This window comes from Genypterus blacodes, unplaced genomic scaffold (genome assembly GCF_046128005.1).
Source record: "Genypterus blacodes isolate CSIRO-AG114 ecotype Tasmania unplaced genomic scaffold, CSIRO-AGI_Gbla_v1 ptg000215l_1, whole genome shotgun sequence".
NCBI lineage: Eukaryota > Metazoa > Chordata > Actinopteri > Ophidiiformes > Ophidiidae > Genypterus > Genypterus blacodes.
The window spans coordinates 751,044-771,039 of record NW_027467014.1 but is presented as its reverse complement, the minus strand read 5'-3'; the positions used below and the strand labels follow the sequence as shown (position 1 = coordinate 771,039).

The following is a 19,996-nucleotide window of genomic DNA, read 5'->3' as shown; positions in this document are numbered from 1 at the left end:
TGCATCAAAGCAAATTAATTAGACAGAAAGTGAGAGGGTAGAAAGTTCTGCATAGTCTCATTACCCGTCTTCCTGTGGGGATAAATATAGCTCAGTCCTCTTGGAATATAAATACATTCAACACACACGGCGCATGCACATTAATCATGTGGACCGATGTATGATCGGCGCAAGGAAGGTCGAAAGTAATCGTTAAAGATCGTCGAAGGTGGTTGCCGTCAAGATGGATACAAACATGTCGTGAAGGTCGCGGTGAAAACAGAAATCACAATTGCTCTTGCGTGATCTAAAAGAAGACATTTATTTTGAGAAACCAAACGGCTGGTGGAGCTAAAAGAGCGTGTGTTCCGCACGCTCTCGCACACGTCGGCTCTGCACAGATATCCATATCAGCCCGTCTGAACCAGAGACTGAGACAGTGACAGCAGACAGACAGGGAGAAAATACGGTTTTCTCCAGCATTGTTTTGTTTCAAAGCTTCCCAAATTACCAGTTTCTCTAAATAGGCTCCCACTGCTCGCTGGTGAAACAAAACGGGCGTATTTAGGTTCACTGCAGGACAAAGAGGTAACACACACACCCACACACACTCTTTATCTGTCTGTATGAAAAGACATTCAGGCTTTGGGTTTGCTGCTTTGTGAGCTCATCAATGACTGACTGTCTGATTTTGGTTTATTGTAGATAGAAGTAATAATTATGGCGGAACTGAAATCTCTTCATCTGTCAGGATTGATCTTCATCGAGATTTTCTCAGTTCTTAGATGGTTACAACACTGTTGCTTCACCCCAAGAGGGAATTCTGCAACAGTTGTGCAAGATTGGGGCTCTCACCATCAGGCGCTGTGGGACCAAAGGTTTGGAGCTAAATTGGGGACAACTTTACCCCAAAACTATCTGGAGCAGAAACAGCACAACACACTAAAGCTCAAATACTGACAGATTGGAAAAATTACGGAAAGGGAAAGCCACATCACTTCCACTGCACACTGCACACACACACACACACACACACACACGGAACAGAACCGATGGAAGGAATCAAGATTTGTGCTTTAGTGAATACAAAGGTATCGGAGAGGAGATCTATATGGGAAAAGTGCAAACCTCAGAAAGAAAGAGCTGAAAGGTGTCAGCACATGTACATGCATGTTATAACTCCAATTACACTGTGATTACAGTAATAAATCGATGTATTTGACGCCGTGCATGCACCATAATTACAGTGAAATCAGCATGAACTGAAATATGCTCAGCCTGAGTAACAGACCGACATTATGTAATTGGATATTGATTCATTGAGGCGCGTAAACGTCACAGTTGCCCCCTCCGCAGGCTGTACCTCAATAGGTGGACTCTACTGATACTGCTATTACGCAAACACCATGGCTATTCAGAGAGTCCTTAATAATTCACATCTGACTTAAATCTTTGCCTTAATTGCAGTATTGATGTATAATCAGTGTATTGAGTGTGTAAATGTAAATGCTGTGAGTTATGCAGCAGCTAAAAAAAGAAATATAAAGAAAATGAGCTCTGCTTCCTTAGAGAAAAACAAACGAAAATTATTCTTGAGTTCCTTGATTAATAAATGATGTTTGCTAATGACATACAGCATCACCCACTCACATGATACATTCGCCTGTGCCAGCCCCAGATAGAGACGAGCACATCGCGTTCCTGTTGCAGACCTACACTGAAAAATAGCTTTTCACCATTTAGCGTTAAGTCCTGGCAGTCGTGGAGAAACCCAATGAAGAGGAACTAAGTGATAAAGCTTTCTAAAATGGAGGCAGTAAGCAGAAGGAGCCAAGGCTCTGGGAGATCCTGGCTGGTTAAGCTGTTCCTACATTGGCTCACAGCGTCGTTTTGATTCATACACGAGTTTCCCAATTTGAGAGTCTTGTTCTCCACAATCATGTAAACGACCGCAGATTGAAATCATTTAAAACGGCAAAGATCCCTTAAATACACTCTGATGATGGATTGAGCCAATCAGCAGCCCCCAGTGTGTAGATAAGTGTGCCACCGTAGAGAGCGAAAGTGAAAGAGAAGAATCTGTTTTACATAGAACTCAAAGAATCATGACTTAAAAAACTTTTAGTCATCATCTGACGGTAAAGGGGACTTTCAGGTTCTCTGCAACAAAGACCATAGTTCAGATTATCAGTGTGTTATCAGTGGCACTGTAGCACTCGGCAATTGGATGAGATAGAAGGGGGGAATCCTTGAGGGACCCCAAGGCCATGACAGCCAGCAAAGAAGCAAATCGTAAGTCCTAAGTCGGATATAGAGCTTCACACAACCGCTCCACACATGGATTAAAGTCGGCACAAAGTCGGACAAATGAGCAAAAGAGTACTTTAAGGTGGTTTTAGGTGCCTTCAAATCTGACGTCATAATACCAATACATGTATTTTTAGTTCCAATTGTGTTTACAGTTTCTGCCTGCTAAATCAAGAGGTACTGAACAATTGTCACAGTTTTGATTCATCTCTGCTGACCTCCTGCAAAAATATGTATTATAAGCAATGCTGACTGCAAGAATAAGCTTCATTAAACAAGAAATATGCAGATGGTGTAAAAGTAGTGGTAGTTTTTCCTTTGGGAGGTGCCCGAGACAATCACAGCCTGTTACCGTTTAGTTAATGAGCACCTGTACGGGTGCTGCTGGGATTTTAGTTCTAGCTCAAGGGCAACTAGGCATCAGTTTTGGATGGAGGATGAAGTTATAATTATTCCCTTGCCCAGCACTTCTGAAGTGATGACAGTGTTTAAACTAGTGGTTTTCCTCATCACGGTCAAGTTATGCCAGTGTGTGATGGTAAGAGCAAAACATGACCGCGTGTGTGTGTATCCTTGTGTGTGTGTGTGTTGATGTGAGAGAAACCAGGGGAGTGTTTTGTCTCTTGTATTCAAAGATCATTTGTTCGGTCGTGATCACAGGATTCAGGCAAGAGGAGCCAAACACAGGAAGCTGGCACACGTAGGAAGCTGCTGGCCTCCTCACTGGGATTCCCCTGCTCATCAAACAACCTGCACACACACACGTACATACACACACACACGCTATCCCTCTCTCTGTGGATGGAATAAAGCCACAATTCATCTCTTACTTTAGCTTTTGGATTGAATGCACTCTGCTGTGAGCTGTTTTCTCTCCTTGTAGTCAGCTACTTTCTCTTAGGAGCTTGCATTGTAGCTTATTACTTTATGACTTCATTACGATAGTGGCTTGTAGCTACTGCTTCGAAGTAGCTTCCCCCAAAACTGTTAACATGCACTTCAATTATGCTCTAATTAAGTTAACTGACTTTTTCATATGTCACATGTACCATATATACATTGGATTGATATTGACATACAGTGGCAGATGCTTAGACAGAGAAATGGATTAATGCGATTGTGAATCCATGGACTCAACTATGTAAAAGATAGATAAGATACTTTATTAATCGTCATTTTGCATGCAATTCACAGCAAATCGCATGCAATTGAAATTTATCTTGCACCCCCTCATATCACACACACACAAACACATGCATTACAGAGGAGGGAATCATAAAAGAGTGTATCAACTTGTGACGTTCAAATTCAGAATCCCATCAATTTTGACATACACAGCCTTTCTCACAGTACAGACAAACAATCTGAATAAGGCGTTTTTATGACCCTTGTAATATACAAATTAGTTACTAAGTAAATTCCACTTTTCCAAATTAGTAAAAGCAAAGTGTTAGGGTGATCTGCAGTGAGGAGGTGAGAGATGCATTCATACTTAAGGAACCCTCTGCAGAAACTTCAGGAATCATTTTCCGCTTCCTTACTCTGCGATGATTCAGGGCCTGGCGACTGAACACTACTTATTGGTTAACTCACCCGGGAATATTTGCATTCTATAAAACAAGAAGATTCCGCAGTTAAAAAATGAACAGAAGGCTTAAAAAAAACCGTGACTAAACAGCAAACAAAACATAATATGGTGACAAACACTGCAAGTTCGCCCACAACAGCAGTGTACGATAGCTGGACGAAGCTGAAATAAATAGGCTGTGAGTCATATTATGGCTGCCACCAAGTTGTCATTATTTTTCTGCCTTTCCTTTCTGCCAGTGTGTAGTGCACCCTTTGTTCTTCTGTCATTCTCTCACTATTGTCACATCATTATAATTTTCTTCTGTTGTCTCATTTTCTACACAACATGCAGTGTAAATGCCAGGATAAACAGTGACGCTTCTTCTGCGTTTGGGCCTCCTGGTGTGTTTTCATACCCACAGCTAAACCGCAGTCACCACAAAAGGCCGCCGCAATCTCAATGTAATCTCCTTCTGAGCAAGACAAATACTACAGCGCGGCACATATAGCGTATAAGACTTTGCCCAGACCCTGGACGTGTGATGCAGATCTAAAATAAATATTCGTGTTCCCCTGTTATGCTGCAGGCCAGTTTCCATATACGCTAAGCCAGCACACAGAGCTCTGGGCTTTCCTTTCCCATCCTGATAATGCCCGAGCTGGGATCTATAATATACGTACTTAACCCGAGGTTGCCGGCATCCACCTTAAGGGAAAACTGTTCCCATGAATCATACATCCCGCAAAACCAGCATGGAAATCTGCACTTACTGTGGTTCCACTAAGAACAAGCATACAGTAAATGAGATGCATGCAAGACTTTACTGTCACAGTAACCTTTGACCCTATAGAGAATCAAGGTCACTGATCGAGGCAATGCCTGTTCATGAACAACCAGTGGACTTCTGAAGACAAAAAGGACATTTGTCCCACACAGTATATATAATGATTAACTTGTGATATGTAATGAAATGGAAACACTGTTGCCATGGTTACCTGCATATTAAAGCTACGGAATGTAACTTTTTTCACACACATTTTTGTAGGATTTGCTGAAACCCCTTAAGTCTATAGTTACCAGCATTTGTTTTGATGAGAGAGAGAGAGAGTGAGAGTGAGTGAGTGAGTGAGTGAGTGAGTGAGTGAGTGAGTGAGTGAGTGGAGAGTGTGTGAATATGACCTATAGAGTGTTTGTGTTTATGTGTGTATGGAGGGACATTGGGGGTTGTGTAAAACAGGGTGCTGTCACATCAGGAGGCATGATTATCCAGCAGGATTACACTTTAATCAATCTGGAGCTCTGCTCCCTGTCTGCCTCTGTGCTAATCCCATCGAAGGCTCTTCCTGCCTGTCAGCTTACCCTCTTCCCTTTCACCACCGCGTTCCACACCTCTCAAAGCCGCGCGGCAACAGTCAGCCGGGCGGAGACGCCGGACCGCTGCCGTCCGCGTCATTCAATTTTAAGGATTTTCTCATTCACAAGGCAAATTAATGGAGGCAATGTGTCCTAATCGGGTTTAACTTAATAAAACGGCCTTTAAGAGTGATGTACGGGGCTGCTGTAGTCCTCACTTCACCTCAACGCACTGACACAGATCCAGCAATATGCTTACATATGTAACCACCCCCACTCACCCGACACACACTTTTGAGATCTAACGCACACACGCTGTCACATCTTCTAGTTTAGTCGAGTTATTTTAAGGCTCACGCATAACGACAGAATTTGTTCCGATTCTCCAGCTCTAGACAGTCAACCCTAATCATCTAAATTCAATCAGGCTCGGGAACATGTAAGATCCTCTCACACCATCACAAAAGCATTCTGTCTTTGTGTGTCTTTGCGTGTGTGTGTGTATGCAGTGTATGCTCACTGTCTATGATGAAAAGCCCCATCCGCCTGATATGTGACCTGGTCATCGACCCTTGTGTTTCAATGCAACCCTGCCGAATAGTTGAATGGATGGACAGAAGCAAGAAAGAGAGAGGGGGAGAGAAAGAAAGAGATAGACAGAGAAAGAGAGGAAACCACTGAGGGACAGATAAAAAGGAAGACACAGGAAGAGGTAGAAAAATCACTCTTTTCTTTCTCTCCATCCATTTGTGCATGTGTGTGCGTGGTATTAAAGCTTTGGACACGGGATAAACAAGATGAGCAAGAGAAAGAGAGAGAGAGAGAGAGAGAGAGAGATAGAGAGATAGAGAGAGAGAGAGAGAGAGAGAGAGAGAGAGGGAGAGATAAAAGCAGCCGACCTGGGAGCACAAATCTACTGGCCGATGATGCAGTTTGTCTCGATTGCCTTCATCTATTCACAATAAACACATAGCCTATGATAATATAATTGCAGTAAACCCCACGACGTTCTGAAAAAAAAAAAGAGAAGAGGACGGGCCTGGAGCAGACAAACTGCCGCTTGATCCTGATGGCCAATTGAGCGTTTTATAGGCTACTTACAGTATCTCCCTCCACATAAAAGAACGCAGTTGGCACACGAACGACTGAAGCCGTTTAAGGCCAAATCTGGGACTCTGGGCTGTGTCCAATTGTTGGGTTGCATAAAGAGGCTTGAAGCAGCTTAGTCAGCAGCAGACAATGCACAGCAGAATGACAAAGACAGCAGCTCATAATTGGTATGGACTTGTGATGCGCGCTGGAAAAGCTTGTGTTGGTTTTAGAAATCCACAGGAGAAACGTGGCCACACACAGCAGGACTAAGTGATGCACTGAGGCACGACGGGGCCATTACATGTTTACATTGTTCAACTGTTATTCAACCTCGTATCTCCAGACTGGGACATTCATTATTCCTAAATTGTTGTCGGTGGATCAATAATTAAAGACTATAAGAGGAACCATTGTTCAATGGGGATGTTTGTGCACCACCAGGACTTATTTTGGTACCAGACCTTTTGTAGCTCCTCCTCCAATTCCTACTCAGGATGACCCCAGATAAGGAAGTTTGTAATTACGATCCAAACCTAATGCCGGAAAGTGCCTGATTGATACATTTACATCAATTTTCAGCATTTCCACCGGGACCCAAAAAGCTGAGAACCAGGAAATGGCAGACCTGTAGAGGGGAGCCACAGTGGGAATTGGAAGGAAGCTCAGGGGAGGCACTCCAGAGAGATTCCTTCTCCTGGAATGGCCAGGTGTGCAATCTGAACCATACGTGAGGAAGGAAACTAAATACAAAGAGACAAAGAGATGCAATAATACAGGATATGAGATGTAATCACTCTGATGGAGTAACTGAATCATAAAAACAGGTCGTCAGTCCAACATGTTTTGGTCTGAAAAGATTCACACACGGATTCACACTGACAGCTGACCGACCGGCCCAACTCCAACAGGAAAACGTTCATCTAAGGGTCTCGTGTAAATGTGCAGTAAAAGCAGAAGTGCGGCGGCGAGGACGCTGAGGAAACCGATTAGGTTTGCTCCGGGCTCAGATGAGAGTTTAATCAAGACGCGGATGTCGCTGAGGAAATGCGAACGCGCTTCGCCGGCATCTGATCACACTCCAGAGTGAATTGGTGCCACCAAACCCTCATTTAAGATGCCAAATATATCAGGAATGCAATTTCCCTCTCGCCCATCACAGCTGCCTCCTCTCATATCTTCCGGCCGCCTTCCTCCTCCCCCTATCCTCCTTCTCCTCCTCTTCCTCCATCTCTCTGCATCAGATTTGACTTGCTGGTGTTTCAGGCACCGACTGCTGACTGATAGAAATATCTGATTGGGAGTAGGCAGGCGTAGAGGCAGAAAGACTGATAGTGGAGGAAAATGTGGGCTTTGGAATGCTCTGGTGGAACCCTCTCTCACTCACTCTCTCTCTCTCTCTCGCTCTCCTTGTCTCACTTGCACAATCATTTAATCTTCTTCTGAGCAGAAAAAATTTGAAAGGAGGTCATAAGAGGAATGGACTGTGTTCATTCATTCATCCCACTCTCATTTAGTTCTATACACCCTCATACATTCCATCTGGTCTCTCTCTCTCTCTCTCTCTTTCCTTTATTCATTTCTTTGACTTTCTATTTTCGACACATCCTTCACTTTCTTTCTCCTCACTCGTTTTCACATTCATTCATTAAGATGCTCCGTATAGTAAACAGCACGCAGCGTCGCATCTGTCTGGCAAAATGCTTTCTAGAAGCAGGATGAAAGGCATGCAGTGCTGACTGGAAATCAGGGTCTATCTGTTATCTGATTGGCTGACATGGAGAGCTGTCTGTGGATTTTAGTTACCGGGGAGAACAGGGAGATAATGGCACCATGTCAGCAAGTATTGGACCTGCAGGGGCTGAGTTACGATAGAGGAATGCGGGGCCAATAATGTATGACTATGTAAATGTCTTATCACGGTTCTGGCCGAGAAAGAATTAGAAGCAGAGCTCCCAGACTGATAGTGTTACAAGGGCAGCAACAACACAGTGACGCTCGATGTGAAGACTGAATGAATGAAGACACACACACACACACACACACACAGGGTCATGTTCAGAATTAATCAATATAGTCAGCTGCCGCCAACAATCACAAATGTTTCTTATGATGATCCTCTGCATTTATGATCATTAACCCAACACCTTTTTGATGGGAGTGGAAACCAAAGCACAGGGGGCCGGGGACCCGTTCACAACAAGGAACTCACTGCGCCATTGTTTCCTCTATTCATTGAAATAGGGATTTTTAAGATAAGGTATCCGACGAGGATGGGATTCAAACCCACGTGCACAGAGCACAATGGATTAGCAGTACATCGCCTTAACCACTCGGCATCCTCGTCACTGCTTGTTTCCTCCATGTCCAAAAATTGTCTATACACTTATGCAATCATGACCGATGACATCCAGAATGTAGATGTCTGGTTAAAGCAGAAGTGTGTAAGAATTGTGCAAAGAGACACAATATGTTTCCAAAATTCCCTCAATTCATGGATCCCTATCAGGGTGCAATGACGATTTATGAAAATTCTACAAACAGTGATTAAGAAAGCTACATACTACAAGCTGTAACATGATATAGTCTTGTGATATTTCCTGAATTTAAAAGTTGCACAGATGATTCGATGTTGCCAAGTTGCCTTAAAGTTGTAGCCATCACTTTTTCGTCTCAGTGCCGAGTCTGCTGCTGTGCCTTTGAATGATCATCCCTGCGCCTCACTGATTCCTGGGTAAACTGAATTCTCACCATATCAGCCGTTTCACGGTGCCTTAATTTGGGTCTCATTTCCTGTCGCCACCTACAAAAAGTGACAGATTTTACGGTTTTAGGTGGTCGCTCAAGGGGATGAGGATCTGGGCCGAGCCTGCTGGTGATGAGGAGGCAATCTGACGCGGACTGTATGCATTTCTGAAAGCACGGAGAGAATCGTGTTTGACGGTGTCTGAAGTTACCCTACCTCATATTTCTTGTTTGATGTACCTGGAATTCTGGGATGTGGAAACACTTTAATGGACCTATGATTCAGTTTTTACTTCATGGAACACTATTTTGCTGCTATATGAGGTATGATAGGAAACTGAATTTGTTGGGTGAAATTGTATTTGCGAGTTGACAGCTTGGGTCATATTAGAAATGTGCTCAGGAGGCTCTCGTGGGTGCCTGGTGATTTAAGTGACGCCTCTCTGGATACATTTTTCTGACTGCAACACTCCTGAGTTTGTGAGTAAAAATAGAAAGCACAGGCCAAACGCTGTGAAATACGGAAATGTCCAGCGAGGCCCTGGTGGGAAACGGCTGTTTTAGCAACTCCAAGGCAAAGCTGTGAGAAACTGAAATGCGTGCGCACACACACACACACACACACACACACACACACACACACACACACACACACACACACACACAAACACACCCACACACACGCGGCACGGCGCACGGAGACATGATGTGGTGGAGGAGCAGGCGAGAGTTCAGGGCTCATTAAATCCCGGTCAGGCAGGCAGCTCCATCGAGGCCTCACACTCACACAAGAAAGGTTCTGACTGGGACAAACATATGCGAGTACACACGCACGTGCGAACACACGTGCGAACACACATACACACAGCATTGAAAGCACATAACTTGGTGGCCTACAAGCAACTGTGTGTGTTTGCAGGGAAACAGGGGGGAGTCCTGTTAAAATGTATATGTCAGCATATTTGTGTATAATGTGACTTGCCGCCTGCGCACACACACACACACACACACACACACACACATACACACAGAAATGCATTCATCTGTTCATCTGCTGTTTATCTGCATACCTGAGCTTCATGCAGCCCATCAGTACTATCAATCTCTCAGTTAAGAAAAGTTCAAAAGATGGGAACATCAAAACCTTTTGCCTGGCCCTGCGCACGCGCACGCACACACACACACACACACACACACACACACACACACACACACACACACACACACACACACACACACACACACACACACACACACACACACACACACACACACACACACACACACACACACACACACACACACACACACACACACACACACACACACACACACACACACACACACACACACACACACACTTTGTATGCCACACAGACAAAATCTTCTCCGTCTCCCATCTCGCTCTTTCATCTTTCTTTTCATCTTCTCCTCATCTTTGCCTTCATAGCGCTCTGGTTATTACAAGCTACATAATCTCCTCAGTTGGAGCCGAACCTTTCCAGCAGGGTGAGTGTGTGTTTGAGAGACAGAGAGACAGAGAGAGAGAGAGAGAGAGAGAGAGAGAGAAAGGACAGAGCGACAGAGGGAGGAGAAGGGATAGAGGAAACCATAAAGACAATGTTCTCTTTTGCTTACAGATGGGAGACATAAAACATTTTTTATAAGAAAAGATGAGTAGGCAAACAGAAAGTGTGTTTTGTTGGGGTCGTCCAAAGAAGGTAGATGGAGAGAGAGAGAGAGAGAGAGAGAGAGAGAGAGAGAGAGAGAGGGCGAGCAAGAGAGAGAGAGAGAGCGAGAGCGAGAGCGAGAGCGGGAGAGAGAGAGAGAGAGTGTGTGTGTGTGTGGAGGACAAAGTCACACAAACACAAACATCTCACAATCATCCACACCCACCCATGCAATTAAACATCCCTAAAAAGAATTGGAACCCAAACCAAGAAATGAAGGTTTCACCGGGTTTGGATTTGATAGAAGGAGTTGAGTAACTCTGGCCATCACCACCATCACCAAGGGACCACAGGACAAAATAGTCTGTCTGCAGACTCAGAGCCACACTGAGGGAGCAGCACAATGCAGTAAAAAGGAATCAAGTCCTGCATTGGCTCTAGTGTTGTATTGTAGGAACGGCTTCAGTCTTTAAAAGGTTAAGTTGAAGGTGGTGGACGTGTTGTTTCCACATCAGTGTCGTTTAGATCCTTAGTAGAGTTGAGTATCATCAGAATAGCAATGATATGAGAGAAGAGGCCCAAGCACTGAACAATCAGCTCATCTTAGACACCAAAAAACCCTGAAGGATCTGAGAGCTACAAATCAAACCAACCGAGAACAACGGCAGAGATGCTCAGATGAATAGATCACCTGAGTTTTGTTGAGACTAGCAGCTACAAGACATCATTGAATCTGAAAAATTACAAAAATGTGGCATTGTGGGCCCTTTATCTCATTGAGCTTAGTTACCCAGGTATGAGAAATAGATATTTGCGATGTCACTGGATTCTTATACTAAAATGAGACGATGTAGTACCAAACGCTTCAGCATTCCTAGCTAACTAGCATTAGAAATGTAGGGTTTTCAAACTGAAAATCATTAAGACGTCAACACTAACATACAGCAGGTCATATTGTTGCAAATTAACTGAAATGTGCTGGTTAATGTTACACTCTAAATAAGCTAGTATGTTTGATTCTGCTGCCCTTGTTTACATCGCACTAAGCTAGCAAAAAGGTTTGGAAACAGGGCCAATTTTTTTTTTGGAAACTTGTATTCAGTGATAAAAAAGCCACATGATGATACTGCTGTATAACAGGGCTGGAGAACGCTTCATTTAGGACCTCAGTGACCTGTGTGTAAACGTTAATTCACAGGTTAAGACTGTAGCAGCGCTCCATCATGAGGGCGACACCACAACCTCTTTCTTCACAACAGACGGGATAAGACGCATTCACTCAGCCTCTGCACGACTGTCCAGCAGCCGCGGTGACACACACACACACACACTCCTCCCCTGTCTCACATAGTTGCGGTTCAGCCACAGTTTCTCCCTCTGTCGCTCACGCTGTCAGCAACACCAGCTGGTTGCAACATAAACAGCAAGCCGCTGCTCGTGCATCTCCGTCGACTAGTTTATGGAGAAAAGGTATATTTATGCAGGTATACAATCAAGATAGACGATGATGATAACAAACTTAGATGTGCAGTGGAGGTGGATGCTGGGGTGGATGTGGGGTTGATAGAATGCCAGAATACTGAGCAGCAAATCCAATCACCAATTACAACAATCAAAAATGTGAATGAAAATTATGAGCTGCAAAAGGGTGAGATTAGATCTGTATTGTATCTAATAAAGTGTCCTCTGAATGTTTGTAGTATGCCGCGCATGCTTTCACGCATATTACATCCAAAATATAACCCTCAAGACACACACACACACTCCTTAGAGAGCATACACACACACTCGTTCAGTGTTCACAGGGAGTGGTCACTTCCACTGGCACAAGGAGTTCCTGCCTCCAGGAGCCAGCCAATCACAACACAGTATCTAATGGTGAAGGTTCCATTAAGGAAGTCCCACGTTCCCTCCGGCACTCTGCGCTCCTCTCACGACAGACTCTGTTTTTTCCTGCCTGTCAATGCCAGGAACCCATTAAGGCGCTGTGTCGGGGATACAGCGCTGGGTCTCTGCCATTGTTCCTCCACGCTGCTTCTTGAGAGACGTCCGGTTGCAATACAGCGGTGCAGGCTATAAATTGTACCTGAAAAGTTGGCCGCACAGCTTACATTACAGTATTTCCTTTAAGCTCACAGGAAGCTGCCAACCTAAAGTCCAAGGTGTGTTTTTTGCTCATTCAACCATTTTCCAGAGAGCACCATGAGCTTTAAATTGACTTCCTGCCATGAAGTTCACATCATTACCAGTGTGAAAAATCGATTACAGGGGTGTTTCACTGGAGTTTGGGGAAATGAACCTGACAGGGTGCCATGCCTGAGTACACCTGTAAAAGATGGCTCCAACCCAGATGTGGGGAAGAGAACTTTCTGTAAGCAGAGATCTCTCAAAAAAGTCATCAATTCGGGACTCAACTGACATGGAGCCAAAATGGCAAAACCAAATCGACCAATGTTTTGTGCATGAATTGTTTGTGGTACATTCAACAAAACCATCGTTGATGCCACCATCACAAGATTTCTGTTCGGTGGCATCAGTACAGTATTTAATGTATACTTCACTGAATCACTGCTGAAGTTCAGAAGTTCAGTAGTTTGCATTAAAAAGTGAAAAACCACACTGTTGTACTTGTACATGTCCCCGCCTAAGCAGCTGACAATGAACAAGGGAAAGCCTCAGAGCACAACATTGTTCCTCCCTTCTCCGCAGTCCACTCAGAAATGAACTGCAGCCCACCTTAGTGACCCCCTGTCCAGCTAAACACACCCACTCATGCATCAACCGCAGAGTGGACGAAAACACACCAGAGAATGCGTCACTGTTGAGCTCGGTGCAACAAGCTGACATTGCTCTCAAAGCGAAGAAGCGCTTCTGAGTGACCGGTTAAGATCCACCTCAGACACAACAACCTCACAGATTCTGCGGTTGGCTGACATTAATTTATTGTTCTGACTCTGCTTGTGCTCTGCACAGTTCAGCCGAGTCAGTGCCGAGTAACGCTTGTCTAGCTGCTATATGGAGGAAAACAATACGAGGACTGCTGAGCCACTACATCTGAAATCCTGCACAGTTCTTCAGTCTGGCAGTTCTGTGAGAATCTGTGGTTTGTGGTGCAGATGTGCTGAGTGCACAACACACACACACACACACACCTCTGGCCCCGTGTGAACTGGGCCTTCTGCTGACACTGATAGGGAAAGATACGGCCCAGGCTTTAGGACACCGAAGAGCTACGTGGTGGAGAGAGCCGTGAAGGAACGACGCTGCTGAGGAATAGTGTGTCAACAGCCAACGAGATTGGTGGTGTTATCCCGAGGCATTCATTCAGCCGGTGTGTGTGTGTACCAAAAGCCAAAAAGTTTGTGTGCACGCGTCTGCTCGCTTTAACGGCAACTACTGGCTCTAGCGTGTGAGTGAGTGTGTGTGTGTTTTCTTGGCGAGAGGTTTTTGGATCATTTGATTGACAGACAGAGAGTTTAGGGAGTCCTGCGCCTTCCCACAGCAGAGCTAAGAAGCCCTAAAGCTCCTTAGCCCAGCTGTGGAACAACAACTGGGAATACTGTGGAGATGGAACAATGTCAAAAAATCCATCTAGTGTTATTGCCCTGCGCCGCTCGCACACACACACAGAAGACGCACAATAGTGGGGTAAATCATGATTTGGGCGCTACATCACCCGGTGGCACATACACATCTTAATTCATTCAAACAATCCAGGTATTCAGGTATCCAATAAAGCAACCATTTGGACCCATAGATTAGGACACACACACACACACACACACACACACACACACACACACACACACACACACACACACACACACACACACACACACACACACACACACACACACACACACACACACACACACACACACACACACACACACACACACACACACACACACACACACACACAGCCTATGGAGGACGTCAAAGCGTGCAGAACATGAAGCACACGGGAGGACTGGACAGCCGTCCAGCAGCGACAGAGGGCAAACTGGCATCCCCTGGCACAGGCCAAATCCACACACACACACAAACACACACTGCACATTACAACTCTGAATTACTGTGAAAGAAACCTGCAAAACACTGCTCTCTCTCTCTCTCTCTCTCTCTCACAGACACACATCAAAAAATATGTGTGTGAGTCCTGTGGTGTGTCCACGTGTTTGCGTGCTGGGCTGTTTTCTTAGCTGACAGCAATCAGTCTTCAGAATGATAAATTAGAATCGTTATCGTGACTATAAGGAATGCACTTTGAGTGTGTGTATGTGTGTGATGAGGCAGGGAAAGTTTAGTATGTTTCATTGTTCAGACAAAGTGTTCTGTGCTTAGCTTTGCTGTGTACAAGAGCATCCATCCAACGCTGCTCAGTGCAGTGGAGTGATAGATCCTGGGTGGGCTGAGTCTGTGCGTGCGTGCGTGTGCGTGCATGTGTGCGTGTGTCCGTGTCTGTGTCTGTGTGTATTTCTGTGCTTCAATACCCTTCCCATCAGATTAAGCCTCTAAGCTTTTCCTATACAGTCTTGCTCTTTAATGGTCTGGCTTCACTGCAGTATTTACACCACTTAGTTAAGTTGTGGCTTTTCGACGAACGCCGCTCCCCGACCCCTCAGACTCCTGGACTGCAGGGTCGCGTCTGATGGCTTTACACATTGTCCGACCTGTCCTGCCTAACCCTCAACTAACACTGAGGCGGCCAGAAACCTTTGCGTGAATTCAGTCGCAGGAGTCAGGGTATCGTTCTTGGTTGGCACTCACTGACCACAATTTGGGAACATTTGAAATTCAACAGTGAGTATCTTTAACATCTCAGCCAGTGGAGAAGCTTCTGCAGCTCTTTTGCCTTTTGGTCACCTGGACTGCAGACTTCCCTCTCCACAGTTTCTGAAATAGCTCACATGTGTGAATGGTGAACTTGGAGCCGACTTCCTGTCAGAGGCACTCGGTTTTCATTTATTAAACAGTGGAAATTGCCACACGTCGTAAACAGCCACCAGCATGCGAGGTGAGTCACCTTTCAGCACCTCTACAGAAATCACGCTGAGAGACACACGCACGCACACACACACACACACTCACACGCCCACAGTATTTAAATGCAGGTCAACCATACCTTGGAGGTGCTGAGGCAGTGTGCGTGTGAATAACAATTTTCCATTTAACCTGGAAATGTAAGGACACACACTCTCACACACGCACAGTCATCGTTTATTTATGTCCACACGGAAAACATTACGACCTAAATACTAGAAAGCCAGAATGATGAGCTACATACATGTCTTGGATGGCGCATATTTATCCATATCTTAGATTTAGAAATGACAGAGCGCACGCACGCACGCGCACACACACGCGCACACACACACACACACACACACACACACACACACACACACACACACACACACACACACACACACACACACACACACACACACACACACACACACACACACACACACACACACACACACACACACACACACACACACACACACACACACACACACACACGAAGTGGCGTCCCTGCAAACATGCGCTCCCTGTTAGAGCAACGTCTTGCCTTTTTAGTGCAGTGTAGCCGCGGTTAGCCACCCAACCATGACCAATTCTCCCTGGCATGCGAGCAAGGCAGTGACCAAGACTTAGACTCTGAATGCATGCAAGAGAGAGAGAGAGGAAGAGCGAGAGAGAGAGAGAGAGAGAGAGAGAGAGAGAGAGAGAGAGAGAAAGAGAGAGAGAAGACCACCACCTCCTTCCTCTCTCTTGTTCCTTCCCCTGCCTGCTAAGCTTACATCCTACCGTGTGTGTGTGTGTGTTAGTGTGTCTGTATGCATATATGTGCAGGCATCAGGCTCCGGCTGAAAGACATTAGTCAGGCCAGCGGGGCAGTAAAAACAAAGAAGAGATCCCGAAAGATGTAATGGACAAGCTCTAGCAGAGATAAAGGTGTGTGTGTGTGTGTGTGTGTGTCACATGGACATGAGAAAGAAAGGGAAGAGGAATTAAGAGACCGGATTCATAGATAATAGGATTGAGATCCTCACCCTGATTACCACACAGATGCTTTCAGGTGTAAAGTTTGGGGCAATGAAGCGCAGCATAGAGTCTGAAAACGCACGTGATGATGGAAACAACACGTTTGTGAATGGGAAACAAAATCCTAAAGGTGTTGCAGATATCGCATAGAAAAAAGGAGACGAGAATCTAAGTAAAAAAAACAAAACAACCAATGACGGAGGGAAAGTAGAAGAGAAGGGCAGAAGAGTAAGTAGTGCAGAGATCATCTATCTATCCTTCCCTTACCTCTGCAGCTTTGTGTGGTATCCTTATGGGAGGAAACGTCAGCATTAACAGCGCTCCAATGTTCCAGGGTGCTTCATCTCATTCTACCTAATGACCACAGCAAAGTGTTCCACTAAGGCAGCGTCCGTCCACCTGCCTGAGTCATGCACGCTTATCCTCAGCAGCGCCGAGTGAACAGCGACAACTACAGACTACTACAGAGAGCAGAGAGCTGACTGACTGAGGAGAGAGGACGAGTCGCTGTTTGCTAACATCAGAGCTGCCGGCTGGATACACCCACCTCCTCAGCACGAGAGAGAGAGAGAGGGAGAGAGAGAGAGAGAGAGAGAGACTCAGATCTCATCTGATATGCACATACGTATGTACCCATGCTTGTCCACATGCATCCCATAAAGGACCTCATTAATTCCCCACCTCCGACCCCCCTTTCTTTCTCTCTCCCTCCACACACACACACACACACACACACACACACACACACACACACACACACACACACACACACACACACACACACACACACACACACACACACACACACACACACACACACACACACACACACACACACACACACACACACACACACACACACACACTACTCTCTTGACTGAACACATCCAGTGTGAAATGTTTGCTGCTGCTCCGGGTGAAAATAAATAAAGCAGCAAATGCAAAAGCAAAGCAGTGACAAACACAGAGTGACAGACTGCGGTTTCCAGGGCCTCAAAAGCCTCTAAAGAGCAGAAATCTCAGTAAACTCTACCATAAGTTGGCAAGTTGGTGTGTGTGTGTGTGTGTGTGTGTGTGTGTGTGTGTGTGTGTGTATGTGATCACATCTAGGCTATCTAGACTAAGACAGCAACATCTCCATGTGTTACAATATTTATTATACTCGAAGTCGAGATAAAATATTCACTTGGTTTCATCGTGAGCTTCACCAGAGCAACATTTTTCCAAAACTAATTGTTATGATCTCAGCAGGTATTTGGCAGATTGTTCTTCATTCGTGACCAACAGGAAGCCATAACATCTCGATCTCAGAATTTTGCCACAACATGATAACAAGAAGATAAATCCATATATTAACTCATCACTCTGGCCTGAGTGAGGGAGAATTTGACATTAGGGTCATGAGGTTGCTCGCACACAGCTGGATCATCTCGCTATAAATATATATAAAGACACACAAAACATCACAAGATCGTAAAAGAGGGGGTTGTTCGTCAGATAGATTGGAGGACATGCTTCCCATTCTCAGAGTGCACTGTTGCCTATCGTTCAACATGTCTTCATTCTCCCTGCACTGCTCTGGGATCCGGGCGGGGGTCTAATGAAGGGCCAGGGTCTAAGCTGCCAAACCTCTCACCTGTACCTGAGAGCCACATGCTTTCTCGGACAAGGCCGGTCATGATTAATGTTTCATGTCTAAAAGAAGCCACATGTGGTGACACAGAAAGCAACAACCTGGATTCTTTGGCTCATATCCTCCCATCAGCCATCATTGTTCATCTGTCCTGCTGCTTAAAGCATCCTGGGTCACATCTCTTCATTGAGCCCATTTCAAACCTTGTTAAACGCTTTAGAGTCTAAAGTAAATTTGCCAAATTATGTTTCTACTTTCACTGGATAAGCAGATATAGACGGATGGACAGAAACACACACTAATTTGGTCACTCATATCTGTTTACTGAGGATAGTATGTTTTTCAAATAGTTCTCCTAGATCAACACCAACTGGAGTTTATTTTAAAAAAAACGGAACTAAGAACTAGGAATTACTATAACTTGAAAGAATCTTGTGCAGAATGAAGTAAAGAATGTTGAGAGAGAAAGAATTTCCTCATGCAACATCAAAATTGGAATAAAGTTCAAGAATGGAGAATCCTTACAGAATTCTCTCCCCACCTGTATTTATTGATTTTTATTAAAAATCTGAACTTTAAACTATTTCCTACCACCAACTCTCATTTTCTGAATTGCGATTGTAGAGTTATAGTAGCTAGTGACAGCTCTGACATATAAAGTGTCAGTAATGTCATTTAGTGACCGAAAACCGCCATCAAAGCACAAACCAGCAGATTGCAGAGCGACAACATTATGCTGAGGCTATAAACTGAGGGTGATGAGGATGATGATGGTGATCATGATGGCATGCTGTGGCTCCATCGCCACGTACATCACTGTTGAATACTGAATACAACAAGTACATTAGGTAGGTTACTACTCTGATCAATTACTGTGTCATCGGTGCAGTATTAACCGATCACTTGCTCCCCCAAACCGGAGCAGATTGTGGGACACGCAGCTCATATACATCGATACATCCTGCAGCTGACCGTGCAGGCAATTTTGCAGCAGCGGTGCATCTCCCCTGCATGCACACAGCACCGACGTATCGACCCAAGCATCTATGTTGCAATGGCAAACGTGCACATACACAACAAACACCTGCCATTTCTCTCTTTTTTTTTAACGCTACATTCAAGCGCGTCGTTTAACGCACGCTACCAATAAAAAACACACCGATACAAATTATCAGACACGTTACACTGGTTGCTCTCTCAAACAGGCAGCGGCTCGTGCATTTACGTAGAAAGTAACGCAAATAATAAAAGTATCTTACCGTTGAGATGGTGAAGAGGCAACACCAGCTGGCCAGCTAACCAGAGGCTCCAGAGGAAGGCGGCAATGATGCTGGGCTGAGAGTTGGTACGCCCCCATTTCTGTGGATAATGCTGCCCTCTGTCGGTTGGTCGTGGACATTCACTGTAGCAATTGTATACTGTGAAAATGTGTACTTTGTGTGTTTATCTAAGGGAAATATTAAAGTGGTGTAAGTATGGACGTTTGTTTTGCTGCATACGCCAAAATTCTGTTGAACATAACGACAAAAACAATAAATATCCACGAGGTTCTTACTCTACCATGAGTAAAGAGTATGAACATTTTGGAATTTAAGTAAC

At 44.9% G+C, this 19,996-nt stretch overlaps 1 protein-coding gene across 2 annotated transcripts in view; it reads right to left on the bottom strand.

The window, feature by feature from the left end:
• The window catches only part of kank4 (KN motif and ankyrin repeat domains 4), a 62,624-nt gene extending 42,882 nt beyond the window's left edge, over positions 1-19,742 (bottom strand). Inside the window, exon 1 of one of the 2 annotated variants that reach the window (XM_076170153.1) lies at positions 19,657-19,742. The gene's annotated coding sequence lies outside the window, so the exon portion shown is untranslated. Of the gene's footprint in view, positions 1-17,031; positions 17,260-19,656 lie in introns of those variants that run through there. The other variant, XM_076170152.1, reaches the window with a different exon arrangement.
• Between the last annotated feature and the right edge of the window lie 254 nt (positions 19,743-19,996).